This window comes from Sapajus apella, unplaced genomic scaffold (assembly GCF_009761245.1).
Source record: "Sapajus apella isolate SASKATOON/1434 unplaced genomic scaffold, GSC_monkey_1.0 scaffold4, whole genome shotgun sequence".
In the NCBI taxonomy this organism is placed as follows: Eukaryota; Metazoa; Chordata; class Mammalia; order Primates; family Cebidae; genus Sapajus; species Sapajus apella.
Genome location: NW_022436944.1, coordinates 51,748,930 through 51,767,409, shown reverse-complemented (window position 1 = coordinate 51,767,409; position 18,480 = coordinate 51,748,930). Strand labels below are relative to the sequence as shown.

Sequence of the window (18,480 nt, the reverse complement as noted above, 5' to 3'; positions counted from 1 at the left end):
ACAAAAATTGGCTGGAGTGCAATGCCAGTCAGGCGGCTCGCCACAACCTCTCCCTCCCAGGTTTAAGTGATTCTCCTGACTCAGCCTCCTGAGTACCTGGAATTATACCACATCCAGCTAATTTTTGTATTTTTAGTAGAGGCAGGGCTTAAGATCATCCATTTTATTAAATTTCCAATTTAATAACTCATAAACACACACAAAATATTTTACAATTAAAATAGTGACATTGTAGGAAATTTGGTATAGTTCGGAGTAAATGAAAACCACTTATCATCAATTTGAAAGAGAGAACCATGGTTAACATGGGGTGGCTGTTCCTTCTGTTTTCTTTTAAATTTAAAAATTGTACTTATTTGTTGTGTTTCCTTTAGAAACTCTATATTCTTCCTTTTTTGCTTGAATACATTTTTCAGACGTTTGTCTCTTTTTAAAATTTTTAATAGCTCCTAAGTTTTTAATATTCCTTTTATTGTTTTCCAGTTTTTCAGTTAATGTGTGTGTGTGTGTGCGCGTGTGTGTGCGTGTGTGCGCGCGTGTGTGCGTGTGTGCGGTTTTCTTTCTGTCTTTGCACTTTTCTTGGAACAGCCTTTTAGTCCACCTTAACTTCTAGATAAGGTGTTTTTGTCCATCTATTTTATTTTTCTTGCCTAGAATTTGCTTTTCTGAACCGCTTTATTAGGTTACAATTTTCCTACTTAAAATTCATCCATGTTAAGTGTACAATTCAAATGATTTTTAGTAAACGTACTGAGTGGTGCAAACATCACAACAATCCTGTTTTAGCGCGTTTCCGCCACTCTGAAAGATCCCTTAGGCCCGTTTAGGGTCGGTCTTCATTCCTATGTTCAGCCTCAGGCCAGCGCTGGTTTGATTTCCCTACCCATACATTGGCTTTTTCTGGCCATGTGCGATGACTCACACCTGTAATCCCAGCACTTTGGGAGACCCAGGCGGATGGATCGCTTGAGGCCAGGAATTCGAGACCAGTCTGACCAACATGGTGAAACCCTATCTGTACAAAAAATACAAAAATTAGTTGGGCGTAATGGCCAGCACCTGTAATCCCAGCTACCCCAGAGGCTGAGGCACAAGAATCACTTGAACCTGGGAAGTGGAGGTTGGCTGAGCCGCGATCATGCCACTGTAGCCTGACTGACAGGGAGACCCTGTGGAAAAAAAAAAAAAAAGAATTACTTTTTCTGGCTACTTCATCTTCCATGGAATCCTGTTGTAACACGTGGTCTTTTGCATCTGGCTTTTATCCACTGGCCATAACGTTTATGGGGCTCCCCCCGTTGTAGCACGTCTTGTGTGCAGCAGGTAATACACTCTGACTGTTTAGACTGTGCTCATCCACATGTTTCTGGGGGCTCTTTCCCTGGACTCAGGTAGCTGTACTTAATGCCACCCAACTGTGCCCTTAAAAATGGTTACAACGATAAGTTTATATTTTAACTTCTATTGTCTGTCTATATATTTGCCTCTCAATTTCTTCTTTTTAAATCTGTGAAGACAGCATAGGTTGTTTTTCCGCCAGAAAGTTGGAAAATAGAGGGAAGACATATTCCTTTAAGATCTCTTCCAGGCCAGGCGCAGTGGCTCATGCCTGTAATCCAAGCACTTTGGGAGGTCGAGGTGGGCGGATCACCTGAGGTCGGGAGTTCAAGACCAGCCTGACCAACATGGAGAAACCCTGCCTCCACTAAAAATACAAAAAACAATTAGCTGGCCATGTTGGTGCGTGCCTGTAGACTCAGCTGCTTGGGAGGCTGAGGCAGGAGAGTTGCTTGAACTTGGGAGGCAGAGGTTGCGGTGAGCTGAGATTGCACCATTGCACTCCATCCTGGGTAACAAGAGTGAAACTCTGAAACTCTGTCTCAAAAAAAAAAAAAAAATCTCTTCCAAACCTATTATTTTCTCAATATTTTTATTTAAAGAATTAGTAGCTGACCCTAGTTTACGAATTCACATATCTGATTCTTTTTTTTTTTTTTTTTTTTTTGAGAGGAAATTTTTCTTTCGTTTACCAGGCTGGAGTGCAGTGGCGTGATCTCCGCTCACTGCATCCTCTGCCTTCCAAGCTCATGCCATTTGCTTGCCTCAGCCTCCCAAATACCTGGGATTACAGGTGTGTGCCACCACACCCAGCTAATTTTTGTATTTTTAGTAGAGATGGGATTTTGCCATGTTGGTTAGACTGGTTTCAAACTCTTGACCTCAAGTGATCCACCTGTCTCGGCCTCCAAAAGTGTTGGGATTACAGGCATGAGCCACAGTGCCCCGTCTGATTCTTTGGCATTGTAAGTTTTTGTTTCATTATATTTTTTCTATAAAGTGCTTTTTCTCACTGCAACCTCTGCCTTCCGAGTTCAAGCGATTCTCCTGCCTCAGCCTCCCAAGTAGCTATGACTACAGGCGTGTGTCACCACTCCTGGCTAATTTTTTCTATTTTTAGTAGAGACAGTGTTTCACCATGTTAGCCTGTATGGTCTTGATCTCCTGACCTTGTGATCCTCCTGCCTCAGCCTCCCAAAGTGCTGGGATTACAGGTGTGAGCCACTGGGCCTGGCCAAGTTTTAGCTTCTTTAAATGGAAGTGCCATCTAAATAGGACACTGGATTTTTTTTTTTTTTTTTTTTTTTTGCGAATATGAAAAGAAACAAGAATATGAGATTTACTACATCTCCAATTTTTAATTCTATTGAACAATTGACTCAAGTCGAGGTGAAAACACCATTACTCTTCATCTCTTTAATGTTTCTAGGATAAAGAATTATATTAGACTTCAATCCAATGGATGTATGTTTCGGATTCTTGTCTGAAACCTTAGGAAAAATTGCAGCTGGCTTACTCTCAAATAAATTCTCCATTAATATAAAATTTTGTAAAATATGATTTGTTGTTGTTGGAGGCCCATTGAAAGAAAAGTCACATCTTTACTAAAGACCCATTCACTATTAGCAATAAAATACGAAACAGGCATTCGAATTATTAGTGCCTGTTGTCAGCAGTCATATTTAGGGGCTTGTCAAATCATAATGTGATGAATTTCCTTTAAAATGTACTTCGATTTCACACGTTGTGTGTTACTGAACAGTTCCCCTATTATTTCCAGTATCATAACACAATTTGAAATGTATATTAAAGCTCAGTGGTGGGTTTTTTTGTTGTTGTTGAATCGTTTTGGCTCAACTTGTCAAAATTTGAAGGTCTTAAGAGCTGTTTCAATTCCAAGAAACCTTTAAAATATCTATATTAATCTTGTAAAATTAATTTTTGTCTTAACTGGAAGTCTTATTTTTTGGCACCTTGAATTAATTACATAATCTTATTTTTTAGTACCTAAAATTAATTAACTTGAACTTACGTGATCCTGTGGAAATTAAAATCTGACAAACCATGGACACCAGTCCTAAGGTTAGGAATTTAATTACAAAGTGGCTGGCATCTAGAAGGCACTCAACAAATACTTGTTGAAGGATTATATGGGATGCAGAGAAGTATCTCCTTTCTAGTAAAAGGGTGATATAACTCTGTATTGCAGCCAATAAATGCTGTAGTAGAAAATTTATAAGAATATCCAGATTCAAATTTTATTGTCAGCCACAAGTGATATCAACTTCCACAGATTGTGTAAAAAAGAGACAGTGGGCTGGGCACGGTGGCTCTCGCCTATAATCCCAGCATTCTGGGAGGCTAAGGCGAGCGGATCACGAGGTCAGGAGATTGAGACCATCCTGCCTAACATGGTGAAACATCGTCTCTACTAAAAATGCAAAAAATTAGCCAAGCGCGGTGGCATGTGCCTCTAGCCCCAGCTACTCGGGAGACTGAGGCAGGAGAATCGCTTGAACGCAGGAGGCAGAGGTTGCAGTGAGCAGAGATAGAGCCACTGCACTCCAGCCTGGGTGACAGAGCCAGACTCTGTCTCAAAAAAAAAAAAAAAAAAAAAAAAAGAAAGAGTTTCTTTAAAGGTATTCATACACTGTTTGATAGGTTTTATGCGACATTTATTCCCAAAGTGAGAAGATTTAGCTGCCTTTAAGAGAGTAAGCCAACAGCAGCCATTGCTACTGGCTTTTCTTACTGTTTAGTGTAAAGAAAGAGGAAAGGTGAGAAATAAAGAATTTCTATCAGGCCAGGTGCAGTGGCTCATGCCTGTAATCCTGGCATTTTGGGAGGCTGAGGCAGGAGGATTGCTTGAGGCCGGGAGTTTGAGATCAGCCTGGGCAACATGGTGAGTATTAGCCTATTCTCACAATGTTATAAAGAAATACCCAAGACTGGGTATTTATAAAGGAAATAAGTTTAATTGATTCACAGTTCTACATTGCCAGGAACACCTCAGGAAACTTACAATCATGATGGGCAAAGTAGAAGTAGGCACCTTCTTCACAGGGCAGCAGGGTGAAGTGAGTGGAAGCAGGGGAAATGCCAGATGCTTCTAAAACCATCAGATCTCATGAGACTCACTATCATTTGGACAGCACAGGGGAAACTGACCCCATGAGCTGATTAGCTCCAGCTGGTCCCGCCCTTGACATGTAGGGATTATGGGGACTGCAATTAGAGGTGAGATTTGGGTGGGGACACAGAGCCAAACCATGTCAGTGAGACTCCATCTCTATAAAAAATAAAAAGATTAGCCAGGTATGATGGCCCCAGCCTCTAGTCCCAGCTACTTGGGAGGCTGAGATGGGAGGATCACTTGAGTCCTGGAAGTCAAGGCTGTAGTGAGCTGAGGTGTAGCCACTGCAGTCCAGCCTGGGTGACAGAGCAAGACCCTGTCTCAAAAAAAAAAAAAAAGATTTTCTACCAAATGTAAATACTCTCCCCTCTAAAAGCTCTGAGGCTTCCTAGAAGAGAAATTGTCAATAATTAGAGTCCAATAAATCACAGGCTCCAGGAACAGAAGAAGAATCAACACTAAGATTTCCAGCTGAAGAAAGTGATGGTCATTACAGTGCTTTCTGAGAAAATAAATAATTTTACTGCTCTGTGCCTTCAGGGGAGATACTAATTTATCTCCAATTCATCACCTAACACACTATAATCATTCAGTCAGTATCAGTCAAGATATTGTATTTGCCAATATGTAACAATTTCAGGGTGAGTTTGCAAAGTCCATATTCCTGAACTTAGACTTATCCACACTATATCAGACAGTTTCTATGAAAATCAGGCTTATTCAATACATGGTAAGTCAATTTAAAACTACATAAGTCTATCAAATATATCAAAATAAATATCAGGCATACAGCTTTTATTCCAGAGCTGAGAAAAAGAAGTTATGTATATAAATTCACAGAGTGATAATTCTAGTAACAGGACTTTACTAGAACACGAACATGAGGTTTTAAATTAAATCTTAAAAAATAAAGATTTCTGGTTGGACAGTGGCTGCCACCTGGAATCCCAGCACTTTGGGAGGCTGAGGCAGGTGAATCACTAAGGTCAGGAGTTCCAGACCAGCCTGGCCAACATGGCGAAAGCCCAGCTCTACTAAAAATACAAAAATTAGCTGGGCCTGGTTGTGGGTGCCTGTAATCCCAGATGCTTGGGAGGCTGAGGCAGGAGAATCGCTTGAACCCAGGAGGCGGAGGTTCCAGTGAGCTGAGATTGCACCACTGCACTCCAGCCTGAATGACAGAATGAGACTCTGTCTCAAAAAATAAAAGAAATTAAAAAGCCTTTCAGGTTAAATAACTGAAGATAATCTGAAAATATTTTTGTAAGAAGTAGGCTGCTGACTCAAATCACATCTTTAAAAAAATGTCCAACATATGAAAAAAATTATTTTAATACCATTGACCTTGATTTCATCTATGGTCTAAGGATACATTTCAGATTCACATATGATAAACCCTGTTACTCTTCCTGAACCTGTAAAATAGTGAAGTCTTTTTAATTTTTTTTTTTTTTTGTAGATAAGTCGCTTAAGTTCTCAATTTTTTTTTTCTTTTTTGAGATGGAGTCTCTCTTTCGGTCACCCAGGCTGGAGTGCAGTGGTGCGAACTCAGCTCTCTACAACTTCTGCCTCAACTTCCTGAGTAGCTGGGCTTGCAGGTGCCTGCCACAACGCCCAGCTAATTTTTTTGTATTTTTAGTAGGTTTCACCATATTAGACAGGCTGGTCTCGAACTCCTGACCTCAGGTGATCCGCCTGCCTCGGCCTCCCAAAGTGCTGGGATTACAGATGTGAGCCACCATGCCTGGCCTCCTCAATCTTATTTTCAATCTTTCTATTTCCCTTGTCAAAATATTTCAAATAATCTTATCACTCTCTTGAGATAAAGAATTGCTCTTGGAGAAAATGTGATTCCAACCGGAGAATATTTTATGTAGTTTAAGTGTTTTGCTTAGTAAAATTTTTTTGTTTGTTTACAGTCTGGAGGTCTTTTATTTATTTTTTAACACCGATTATGCCATAGATTCATCGGCAGTAGGCTCCAGCCGCTCAGGCTCTTCCCATTGGTTCTCACCCAGTGTGCCTCTCTGGGTGGAGCAGGCTGGCACTTCATTTGAACACAGGTAACTTTCTCTTTGGCTTCTTTTTCTGATGATTTTCCTTCACGTGTTTCAGGAAGCTATCTCGGCTCTTAGGGAGTTTATGTGCTGAATACACACATTCATTCTCTTGGCAAGAATCTTGCCCATAACTCGTTTACAACAACGCCAACAGCATGCTGGTAACACTATAGACGCTTCCAGTTTAGCTGTGGTCACACTGGTGGGGCATTCCTTTTTGAATAGTGCCCAGTCCCTTGATGTCTACAATATCACCTTTCTTATAGACTCGCACATATGTGGCCAAAGGAACGACTCCATGGTTTCTAAAAGGCCCGGAGAACATATATCGGGGCCTCTCCTCTTTCCCTTTGTGTTCGTCATTTCGGTGAATTACTGGAAGAGGGCGGTTCCAGCCGAAAGGAAGCAGTAAAAATTTCATCACTTGCTTCCTTAAGAAAATTTAGATATTATAAATTTAGCCTCTAGCCTTCTTTGACATATTCCCTGTTCTCATTTTATGACCCGGTCTCTTCTGTTTTATTTAATGGCTTAATAGAGTCGTGTTTGAAACTGGGTGGAAAGCAATTTCAAGAAATGGTTTACAAGCTATTTTTCATGGGTACTGCTTGAGTATTTATTGCTTTCAGATATAACATTATTATTAAAAATTATTTGTTGGTTGCTGGTGGTTGCACTTGGAGCTATGAGAGACATAAAGAAGCTGCAATCACTGTCCTGTGCCCCATTCTGTGGCAAATAAAAACAAGTGTCTTTATTTGGGTTCTCTGGCTCTACCTGAGCTATTTTCCCCTCTAGGGAATGGACACTGGTGACAGTGAGAAGATGCATTTTCATCTTATTTTTATTGGCTCTCTTTTCATGAGTATTAGATTCCTAGGTAGTCAAGCTGAACTCCCTAGGAGGGAAGGCTAGGTCAGTGAAGTACATCAACGACCTTTATAAGAATATGATGTTGATTCACAATTCCAAGACTTGCATCCTTGCTCATATTGCTACCAGCAGAACATATCTGTATCTGTACAGGTCTGCAGCAACCTCAATTCTTGCCTCCTCAGAAGAAAGGATTTGACGGAGGGGCATAATGCAGAAGGAGAGACTGGGGGAAGTTTTCAAGCAGGAGTGAAAGTTTATTAAAAAGCCTTAGATGGCTGGGTGCGGTGGCTCACACCTGTAATCTCAGCACTTTGGGAGGCTGAGACAGGCAGATCACAAAGTCAGGAGTTCAAGAGCAGCCTGACAAATAGAGTGAAACCCCCTCTCTACTAAAAGTATGAAAATTAGCCAGGTGTGGTGGTGGGCACCTGTAGTCCCAGCTACATGGGAGGCTGAGGCAGGATAATCGCTTGAACCCGAGAGGCAGAGGTTGCAGTGAGCTGAGATCGTGCCATTGCACTCCAGCCTGGGAGAAAGAGTGAGATTCCATCTCAAAAAAATTAAAATAAAAAGCCTTAGGACAGGAATGAAAGGAGGGAAAGTGCACTTGGAAGAGGGCCAAGCAGGTGACCTGAAAGGCAAGTGTGTGGTTTGACCATCTGACTTGGGGTCTTCTATGTTGGCATAGTTCTGGGGTCTTCTCCCCAGTCACCCCACTCCTGAGATCTTATCAGGAAGCTGCTGATCTCCAGTTTCAGGTGTTATTTATTATGAGACTGCCTTTCACTGGTGCCAACTGTGACCACTTATTACTTTAGAGGGACAGTTAACAACCACCTGACCATCACCTGATGGTCACCCAATACTCCTGGTGTGTGTGTGTGTGTGTGTGTGTGTGTCCTGATTAGCTACCTAGAACAATATCTGTAAGTAGATGCCTGAAATAACCTTAGAAATTACAGTCATTCACAACTCACTGTAAGAAATTTCTCTACAGGAGAGAGAGAAAGGGATTTCCTCCCTAACATTGGCAAGGATACTTGACAGACTGCTTGTGTCCAAGTTAACACACGCTGCCCTTCTTTAGCTTGCTCATGCCCACTGTGCACGTTTATTCTCTGCTGCACAGTTTCCTGGACCATCCAGTAGCAAGTGTCATGGTGGAGCCCGAGGCCCCACCCATTTCATACCCACTTCTAGCTGAAGGCAAAGTTTCTAAAGCACACATTTCTGCTTTCCAAGGAAGAAAAGAAGAAAGAATGAATGGGGAAAGGACAAAAGGAAGAAAAGGAGGAAGGGAGGAAGAGGCAGAAAATTTTGACTTAAAAAATGTTTAATTCTCTGGCCCAGCATCAATTCCTAAGTATTATGCTCTTAGCAATGGAAACTCATAAAAGCATTCTACTTCAAGTAGGAGATGTAGCCATTCACAAGCTTTTTTCTTTTTCCTTTTCTCTCTCTCTCTTTTTTTTTTTTTTTTTTGAGACAAAGTCTTGCTCTGTCACCCAGGCTGGAGTGCAGTGGCACCATCTTGGCTCACTGCAACCTCTGCCTCCTGGGTTCAAGCAATTCTCCTGCCTCAGCTTCCCAAGGAGCTGGGATTACAGGTCCATGCCACCATGCCCAACTAATTTTTTAAATTTTTTAGTAGAGATGGAGTTAGCCAGGCTGGTCTTGAACTCCTGACCTTGTGATCCACCCCCACTTTGGCCTCCCAAAGTGTTGGGATTATAGGTGTGAGCCACCACACCCAGCCCACAGGCTTTTTTCTAAAGGACTGTGCTAGGTTCTGCGGGGTCGGGGGCAGGGGAGGTATACAAGGACAAAACAGAAAGAGCCTTCCTCAATCAGGATTCAGATTATTAGGGAGGATGAGATATATCTTCCAATAACTGAAACACTAGGTCACAAGTGGTGAGTACCATAAAGCGGGTTTAGATGGAATGCTATGGAAATCCAGAGTGGGTGCAGACTTCTAGTTCATCTTCACACCTGGCAATAAAGAAACAGTAAATTAAAAATGTGCCATACTATCTTAGTCCATGTTTCGTTGCTTCTAACAGAATACCTGAAACTGGGTAATTAGCTTTTATTTTTATTACTTTTAGAGACAAGCTCTCAGTATGCTGCCCAGGCTGGCGTGCAGTGGCATGATCCCAGATCCCTGAAGCCTCAAGCTTCTGGGCTCAAACAGCCCCCCCACCTTAGCCTCTCAAAGTTCTGGGAGTACAGGCATGAGCCACCGTGCCCCGGTTTCTTCTTCTTATAAAGCCATGAGTACCACTCCCATGACAACCCGTACCTCCATTAACCCATCATCCATTAACCCACTATTTCGTGAGTGGATCAATCCATTCATGAGGGCAGAGTCCTCATCACCTCTTAGAGGCGCCCCTTCTCAACACTGTCATATAAGGAATTAAATTTCAACGTGAGTTTTGGAGGGACAAATATTCAAACCTTCCACGTTCTCTCTTTTCTTCTACCTTCCATCAATTATTTCTCACAAAAGCGGCAGATTTCTTAGCCATAGAAAAGGAAAGGTGACAAAAACGAAGAGGATACCAAACATGTGAAAATACAGAAAAGGAGAGTGAGAAAATCTATGGATACCAGAAGTTTCCAAGCTCCTTAAAGAGGATAAAATGTAAAATTCACCTCTCTGTAACATTTCTTCCTATTCAGGAAAAGAGGACAAATCAGTTTTATATTGCAATTTGATGTGAATATTGCGTGTGTATATGTGTACATATGTATGTATCCAAAACAGATTTTACAAATGAATACTTGTGATGTACGCTATTATCTATTCTGTGATAGATGGCTGGGCTTTAAAGGTTGAAGTAAAGGGAGCCAAGATGACTTCTGGTCTTTGGTTTAAGCAATTGAATTGGATGGTAGTGCTATTTACTGAGATAGAGAAAATGCAAGAGGAAATGTTTTGAAAGGTTGAGAGAAGAAAGTGAATGAAATAACGATTTCTGATTTGGCCTTTTATGTTTGAGTTCTTTAGTATAGTGGTTCTCAGACATTTTGACCCTCACTTCATTTGACATGAAGACCAAGTTGACACACACATTTTTTTTTTTTTTGAGATGGGATCTCACTCTATTGCCCAGGCTGCAGTGCAGTGGTGCAATCTTGGCTCACTGCAACCTCTGCCTCCCAAGTTCAAGCGATTCTACTGTCTCAGCCTCTTGAGTAGCTGGGATTACAGGTGCCCGCCACCACACCTGGCTAATTTTTGTATTTTTAGCAGAAATGGGGTTTCACCATGTTGGTCAGGCTGACCTTGAACTTCTGACCTTGTGATTTGCGCACCTCAGCCCTCAAAAGTGCTGGGATTACAGGCGTGAGCCAGCGCGCCCAGCCCGCCACTCACACATTTATATCTGTGAGTTTGCACATGTATATTTCCTCCTCCCTTCGCAGAAGCAACAAGAGCTCTGGCCTGAGAGGCGGGTTGAAAGAAGCCATCTTAAGAGTGGACCCAAGGAAGTATTAGGGACATCATGAACAGGAAATAAGTTCTCAGTGTTTTCCTCATTTCCAGGTGGCGCTCACTTCCAGAACCCAATGGCTAGTTATTTTCAAAGGATCAGGGCAGGGAGCATATTGGAGGCAGTCGTTCCCATCTCTCCCTCAGGGGAGAGCAAGAAGGAAGAATCTCGAGGTCTTCTCTTGCTGTGAGAAAAGCTAAATTGTGGAGTCTGAAGGGGCATCTCCATTTCTTGCTTAAAACCTGAACACCCCTGTCCCCAACACACAGCGATGTGCACCTGTAGCCCCAGTTACTCTGGAGGCTTGGGCAGGAGAATCACTGGAGCCCAGGAGTTTGGGTCTGTAGGGGCTATTCACAGCCTGGCAACATAATGAAACCCTGTCTCTAAAATAAAAATAAAATCTGAACACATTCAATTTTGTTGATTAATTAAAAATGATTGTGAGTTAAACTTACTGAAAAATGTATGGAAAAGTTTAGCAAACATTCCAACATCAAGAATTATTAATTGTTAACGTTTGTCTTATTTGCTCCTAGTCTTTTCATTGATGAATGTAAAACATTACAGGTAAAGTTCACATCCCCTTGAATCGTCACCTCCATCCCATTCCTTTCCCTTTCTCTGTGCCACCACTTCAGTTAGCATTTATGAGTTTTTTCTTCCTTTCTTTTCTTTTTTTTGGGGGGGACGGGGACAGAGTTTGGCTCTTGTTGCCTAGGCTGGAGTGTGATGGCGCGACCTCGGCTCACTGCAGCCTCCGCCTCACCGCAAACTCTGCCTCCCCGGTACAAGTGATTCTCCTGCCTCAGCCTCCCACGTGGCTGGGATTACAGGCATGCACCACCAGGCCTCGCTGATTTTTGTATTTTTAGTAGAGATGGGGTTTCTCCATGTTGGTCAGGCTAGTCTCAAACTCTCAACTTCAGGTGATCTGCCCGCTTTGGCATCTTCTGATCCACATTTTACACATAATTATTCCTACTGATGAATTCCCTAACTTCCCTAGTGAATGCTATCAAATATTTAAATAATAGTACTAATTATTGTGTTTTCATACATAATTATTTATAGCCAAGACATGGCATGGATTCACATTAAGTTTAATAAACAACTCCTCAGCTGGCCACTGCTGTCGTCTAGCAGGCGAGGGTCCTAGCACGCAGAGTAATGTCCTCTCTGAGTGAGAACAGACTTTCTGAGGGTGAGAGGCTGGTGATTTTGCAAGTCTGTATGGATGCCAGTGCAGGCAGCTTTGGCCCAGGATGGAGGGCTGTTTCTGAGGAAGTGAGGTGGGCTCTATGGGGACCTGCCTGTTTCCTCAGCTTAGAGCAGTCTTGGCTGAAAGTAGTCAAAGCTATTCACCACCTGCAAAATGCAGCTCTGTGGGCTCTCTGTTTTGAAACAAAGGGAGCGTTGGTATGGCTGGTCATTTCCCCAGAACAATCTTGGCTCACTAGGTAAAAGGTAATGCAGGCGTTAACTGGTAGGGCTTTCTGTGTCTTGCTCTCACGGCCATGGCTGTGTGCAGTAAAAGGCATCCTGGCGTAATATACATTTAGGGTTCTTTTAGAACCATGTAGATCCTTTAAGGGTTCCTTTCATCATATTGATCTGGATTCAAAGTTGAAGTTAACAGGCCTGCAGCTGTATTAAGGAGAAAGAGATTCCTCAAAGAGTGTCTGTCTTTTTTGTTTGTTTGTTGTTTGTTTTTATGGCTTAGCTGGACGCCGTGGCATGCACCTGTAATTCCAGTGCTTTGGGAGGTAGGAGGATTGCTTGAAGCCAGGAGTTTGAAACCAGCCTGGGCAACACGGGGAAACCTTCAGTGAAACCTTATCTCTACACAAAGTTTTAAAAGTTAGCTGGGCATGGTGGCTTATATCTGTAGGCCTAGTTACTCGGGAGGTTGAGGCAGGAGAATCACTTGAATCTAGCAGTTTGAGGTTACAGTGAGCTATGATGGTGACATTGTAGCCCAGCTTGGGGCACAGAGTGGGACCCTGTCTCAAAAATAATATATGGAGCATATATTATATAATTATATATATTTAATATATATAAATTATATTTTATGTATAATATATAACATTATATAATATATAATTATATACAATATATAATATACTATGTAATCTATATAAAATTATATATTTATAGTAATATATAATGTACATATTATATATATTGTATATATATATTATATGCTCCTTATATTATGTTTAGCCACAGACTTTGGCAGGTATAGCAAAGGGCAGAGAAGGTCCGAGCCATACACACATCCCTGGCTGATGGAGTCTGTGTGTGTGCAGAGGAGACTCAGGAAAGCCTGATGGCTCTGCCAGGCTGACCAAGAAAAAAAGGGACACAAAATCGGAATGGAAAAGAAGACACTATTACTGACCTTATAGAAGTAAAAGGGATTTTAAGGGAATATTGTGAATAACAATCAGACAACAGATGAATTAGACAAATTTCTAGGAAGATATAAATTACTGACTTGAGGAAAAAAACCAGAAAATCTTAATAGACCTACAAGTAAAGAAGTTGAATTGGTAATTAAAAATCTTCCCACGAAGCAATGTTCATGCCCAAATAACTTTCCTAATGAATACTAGTAGTTTGCAAGTTCTTTCAGAAAATAGAGGAGGAAGGAACACTTTCCAGCTCATTCAATGAGGGCAGCATTACCCTGAGACAAAAACCAAAGATGACACGAGAAGAGAAAACTACAAATCAATATTCGTCATGGACATAGGCCCCGAAATTCTACGTGACATTGCACCCCAGCTTAGGGCACAGAGTGGGACCCTGTCTCAAACATGATATATGGAGCATATATTATATAATTATATAATTTTATATGTATATTTAATACATATAAATTACATATACGAAATTATGCAACCAAAGTCAGCAACATAAAAAAAGGATCATATACCATGACCAGCAATATCCCAAGAAATGCAAGATTCCTGTGTCCCAGAAATGCAAGGTTGAACTAACATTCAAAAGTCAATTAATGTGATATACCATATTAATAAAACTCAAAACTGGTATGATCATTTTCACAGATGCAGAAAAAACATTGGAAAAAATTCAATTCATAATAAAAACCCTCAACAAACAAAATTTTTAGACAAAGCTTTGCCTTCTAATCGCAAATCAGAAAATCTTTTTTTTTTTTTTTGAGGCAGCATCTTGCTCTGTCGTCCAGGCTGGAGTGCGGTGTGTACAATCTTGGCTCACTGCAAGCTCTGCCTCCCAGGGTCAAGTGATCCTCCCACATCAGCCTCCCAAGTAGCTGAAGTGTCAGCTGCCACGCCCAACTAATTTGGGTATTTCTGTAGGGACCTGGTTTTACCATGTTGCCTAGGCTAGTCTCAAACTCCTGAGCTTAAGCAGTCCGCCCATTTTGGCCTTCCAAAGTGCTGGGATTACAGGTATGAGCCACCACGGCGGGCCTCAAATCTTTGAACCCACCTATGACCTGTAGACCCCCACTTCAAGATGTCCCAGTGTGTAGCCTTCATGTATTGATTTATGACTTTGCCTCTAACTGCCTCCCCATCTTATTTTATTTTTATTTGTTTTTCTTTGTGTGTGTGTGTTTTTTTAGTAGAGCAGGGTTTCACTGCGTTAGCGAGGATGGTCTCGATCTCCTGACATTGTGATCCGACTGCCTCGGCCTCCTCCCACCTTCCAAAGTACTGGGATTACAGGTGTGAGTCACCGTGCCCGGCTTTTTTTTTCTTTCTTTTTTTTTTGAGACGTAGTTTTACTTTTGTTGCCCAGGCAGGAGTGCAGTGGTGCAATCTCGGCTCACCACAACCTCTGCCTCCTGGGTTCAAGCAATTCTCCTGCCTCAGTCTCCCGAGTAGCTGGGATTACAGGTATGTGCCACCAAGCTCGGCTAGTTTTGTATTTTTAGTAGAGATGGGGTTTCTCTATGTTGACCAGGCTACTCTCGAATTCCCAATCTCAGGTGATCCACCTGCTTTAGCCTCCCAGAGTGCTGGGATTACAGGCGTGAGCCACCATGCCTGTCCTGCCTCCCCATCTTAAAAAACCCTCACGTGTAAACCATCTGGGAGTTTGGGTCTTAAGTATGAGCTGCCCAGTTCTCCCTGTTTGGAGCCCTGCAATAAATGCCTCACTTTCTCTTGCTGCAAATCCTGATGTCAGTGTTCGGCTTTGCTGCGCTGGGTGAGCAGCAAAGTTTGGTTTGATAATAAAATGCTGCTGGGACAACTGCATATGTATATGTGGCACTTCAGAAAAAACAGACAAGCTGGCCTTCATGATAGTTACCAACGTTTGCTCTTCAAAGAACACCACTAACAAAATGAAGACAAGTCAAACAGACTGGGTAATAATATATGTGAATCATATTCCTGACAAATGACTTAGATCTAGAATATATATTTTTCTTTTTTTTTTTTTTTGAGACAGAATATCTTTCTGTTGCCCAGGTTGAAGTGCAGTGACGCAATCATGGCTCACTGCAGCCTCAACCTCTTTAGGGTCAGGTGACCCTCCTACCTCAGGCTCCCTAGTAGCTGAGACTAGTCATGTACCACAATGCCCAGCTAATTTTTTGGGTATTTTTTATAGAGATGGGTTTTCGCTCATGTTGCCTACACTGATCTCAAACTCCTGGGCTCAAGCTATCTGCCCACCTCAGCCTCCCAAAATGCTAGAATTACAGGTGTGAACCATCGCACCCGGCCTAGAATATATTTTTAAAATCCCTAAATGGGCAATGGATTCAAAGAGCTATTTCACCAAAGAAGGTATATAAATGGTTAACAAGTACATGAAAAAGGTGTCCAACATCATTAATCACTAGAGAAATATAAATTAAAACCACAAAAAAGAAAGCATTCATGAGTGTAAGGAAGTGAAGAAACTGGAATCCTTTAATATTTTGGTGGGAAGGTAAAATGGTGCAGATATATTGGCAAATGGCTTCTTAAAATGTAAACGTAACTAGTAATTCTAGTTCTAGGAATATACCCAAGAGAAATGATAGCATCTGTCCTTATGACGCTGAACTTTATTTGAGCCTGTGCTCCTGGAAAGCAGCAATGCAGGGAAAATCCCCATACGTTTATATTCCTAAGAAAGACTACCAGCCAGATGCGATGGCTCAAACCTGTAATCCCAGCACTTTGGGAGGCTGAGGCAGGCAGATCACCAGGTCAGGAGTTTGAGACCAGCCTGACCAACATGGTGAAACCCCATCTCTACTAAAAAATACAAAAATTAGCTGGGTGTGGTGGTCGCCCCTGTATTCCGAGCTACTTGGGAAGCTGAGGCAGGAGAATCGCTTGAACCCAGGAGGCAGAGGTTGCAGTGAGCTGGGATCATGCCACTGCATTTCCAGCCTGGCAATAGAGTAAGACTCCATCTTAAAACAGAAAAAAAAGAGGCTACCCACAAAGAATCACTGTGGTGGACTTAATTAAATCCCACCCATGCCCCAATTCATATATTGAGGTCTTAACCCCCAGTATACCTCAGAATGTGATTATTTTTGGAGACAGGGCTTTTAAAGAGGTAATTAAGGTTAAATGATGTAATGAGAATGAGGCTCCAATCCAACAGAACTGGTGTTTTAATGAGAAGAGGAAGCAACACCAGGAAAGCACGTACACCCGGGAAAGTCCAAGTGAGGACACAGCGAGAGGCGGCCATCTGCAAGCCACAGAGAGACTCCATGGGAGAAATCAACTCTACTGACACCTTGATCTTAGACATCCAGCCTCCAGAACTCTGAGAAAATAAGAGTTCTGTTGTTTAAGCCACCCAGTCTGTGGTATTTCATTATGGCAGTCCTGACAGACTGACACCACCACCTTGCTGTTGTGTATTTCCTGCCATCATTCCACAGGTCTCCTTAAGACTCTGATGGCTCTCTTGTTTACCTGCTTCTATAAAATCCCAGGTCCTCTTGTTTATTCCTGGAGATCTTTCTCATTAATGAACACTTTGCCTATGATAAAAGCTTGAATGAAATCATCTCCTTAATTGCTCAGCACATTTTGTCTTTTATGTCCGTCACAAAGACTTATATGCAATTACTCATAGCAGCATTATTTGAAAACTGGAAACAGTCCAAATGTCAATTAACGAATTGATAAACAAAATGCAGTATGTCCATACAATGGAATTCTATTTAGAAATAAAAAGGAATGATCTAGTACTGATATGTGCTACAACACAGATGAACCTTGAAAACGTTATGCTAAATGGAAACTAAGTGCAGAAGACTACATATAGTATGATTCCATTTATATGAAATGTCCAGAGAGGGCAGATGTAGAGAAAGCAGATCAGGCTCACCTGGAGCTAGACATGAGAGTGGATTGTGTCTGCAAATGCGCTAAGGGAAATTGGGCTGAAAGAAATTGGGTAGGGTTCTAAAATTGGAATGTGGCGATGATTGCACAACTATATACATTTACTAAAAATCATGAATTGTATACTTAGAATGGGTGGATTTTGTGGCATATAAATTTTAACAAAGCTATAGAAAACAGGAACAAAAAATAAAAATCAAATGCTGCAACAAACTCTGAAAATTCACTTTCAGAACCAATTGTATCCAAAGAGTGGATTAAGCATCTAGACTTCTGGTGTTTTGCATAGTAGGCTCATTGACTCAGCTTCTACAGAGCACTGGAAGTGGAACTCAGAGAGAAATCCCTCTGCAAATTCAGGGTGCATGTTTGATCCAGATATCTAGAACCACCCATCAGAGCAGCACCCTCACCACCATAGTCTAAGATGGAAAGTTATACTGTATATATTCCAGTGTAGCAGAAATAAAGAATAAGGAACTAACTCGATGAAGAAACAGACTACAGTTGAAGCTATTGATCATGGAGCCAAAGAAAGATAACATAATGAAAGACTGCAAACAATTTCACCCTTCTTATTGAGAAGAAACAATTAATTTTTTTTATGATTGATTCATTAAAAAATTGTGTTGAATCTTTTAAAAAATTTTTTCACTTTTAATTAGATATTTACAAATGCGGCCAATACCCATTAAGTCTGTGGATGTTGAACAAATGAAAACAGACAATAAGATGCTTTGTCTTCCAACTGTAATACAAGTTTACTTAATCATTGGCGCCGATCTTTCTTCCCATTGTACTCTTCTCTTTAGAATCTGCCTCTTACCATACATCTCGGTTATTGTAAATTCCCATTCAGCCGTGAGACTTAGCTCTAATGTGATTTCATAGTTCATTTCTTCTTGAATCATCATTACTTGTGTAAATTTTATTGATTGCACTTGAATGTAAGGAATGGTGCTTATTCGTGGCACAGCCTCCAGAGTATGGCGCACTTGGTAAACCTGCCCGAATGTGCTTTTTGAATTGAATGGAATGTATTACCCCCTGGTGGCTGAATAGGAAAACAACTTCGGATGTTGTTAAAGGACATCACCCCCAATTCCTGTTCCTCAAACTACTGTGGATTTTGGAGGGCTCCAATTGTAGAATTTAATTCAAAGGGAATTTGGGGTGGGTAATATTGGTGTTCTAAAACTGAAATATGATGA

At 41.4% G+C, this 18,480-nt stretch overlaps 1 pseudogene; it reads right to left on the bottom strand.

Moving 5' to 3' along the window:
* Positions 1-6,423: 6,423 nt before the first annotated feature.
* On the bottom strand, positions 6,424-6,894 carry LOC116538184 (annotated as a pseudogene).
* Between the last annotated feature and the right edge of the window lie 11,586 nt (positions 6,895-18,480).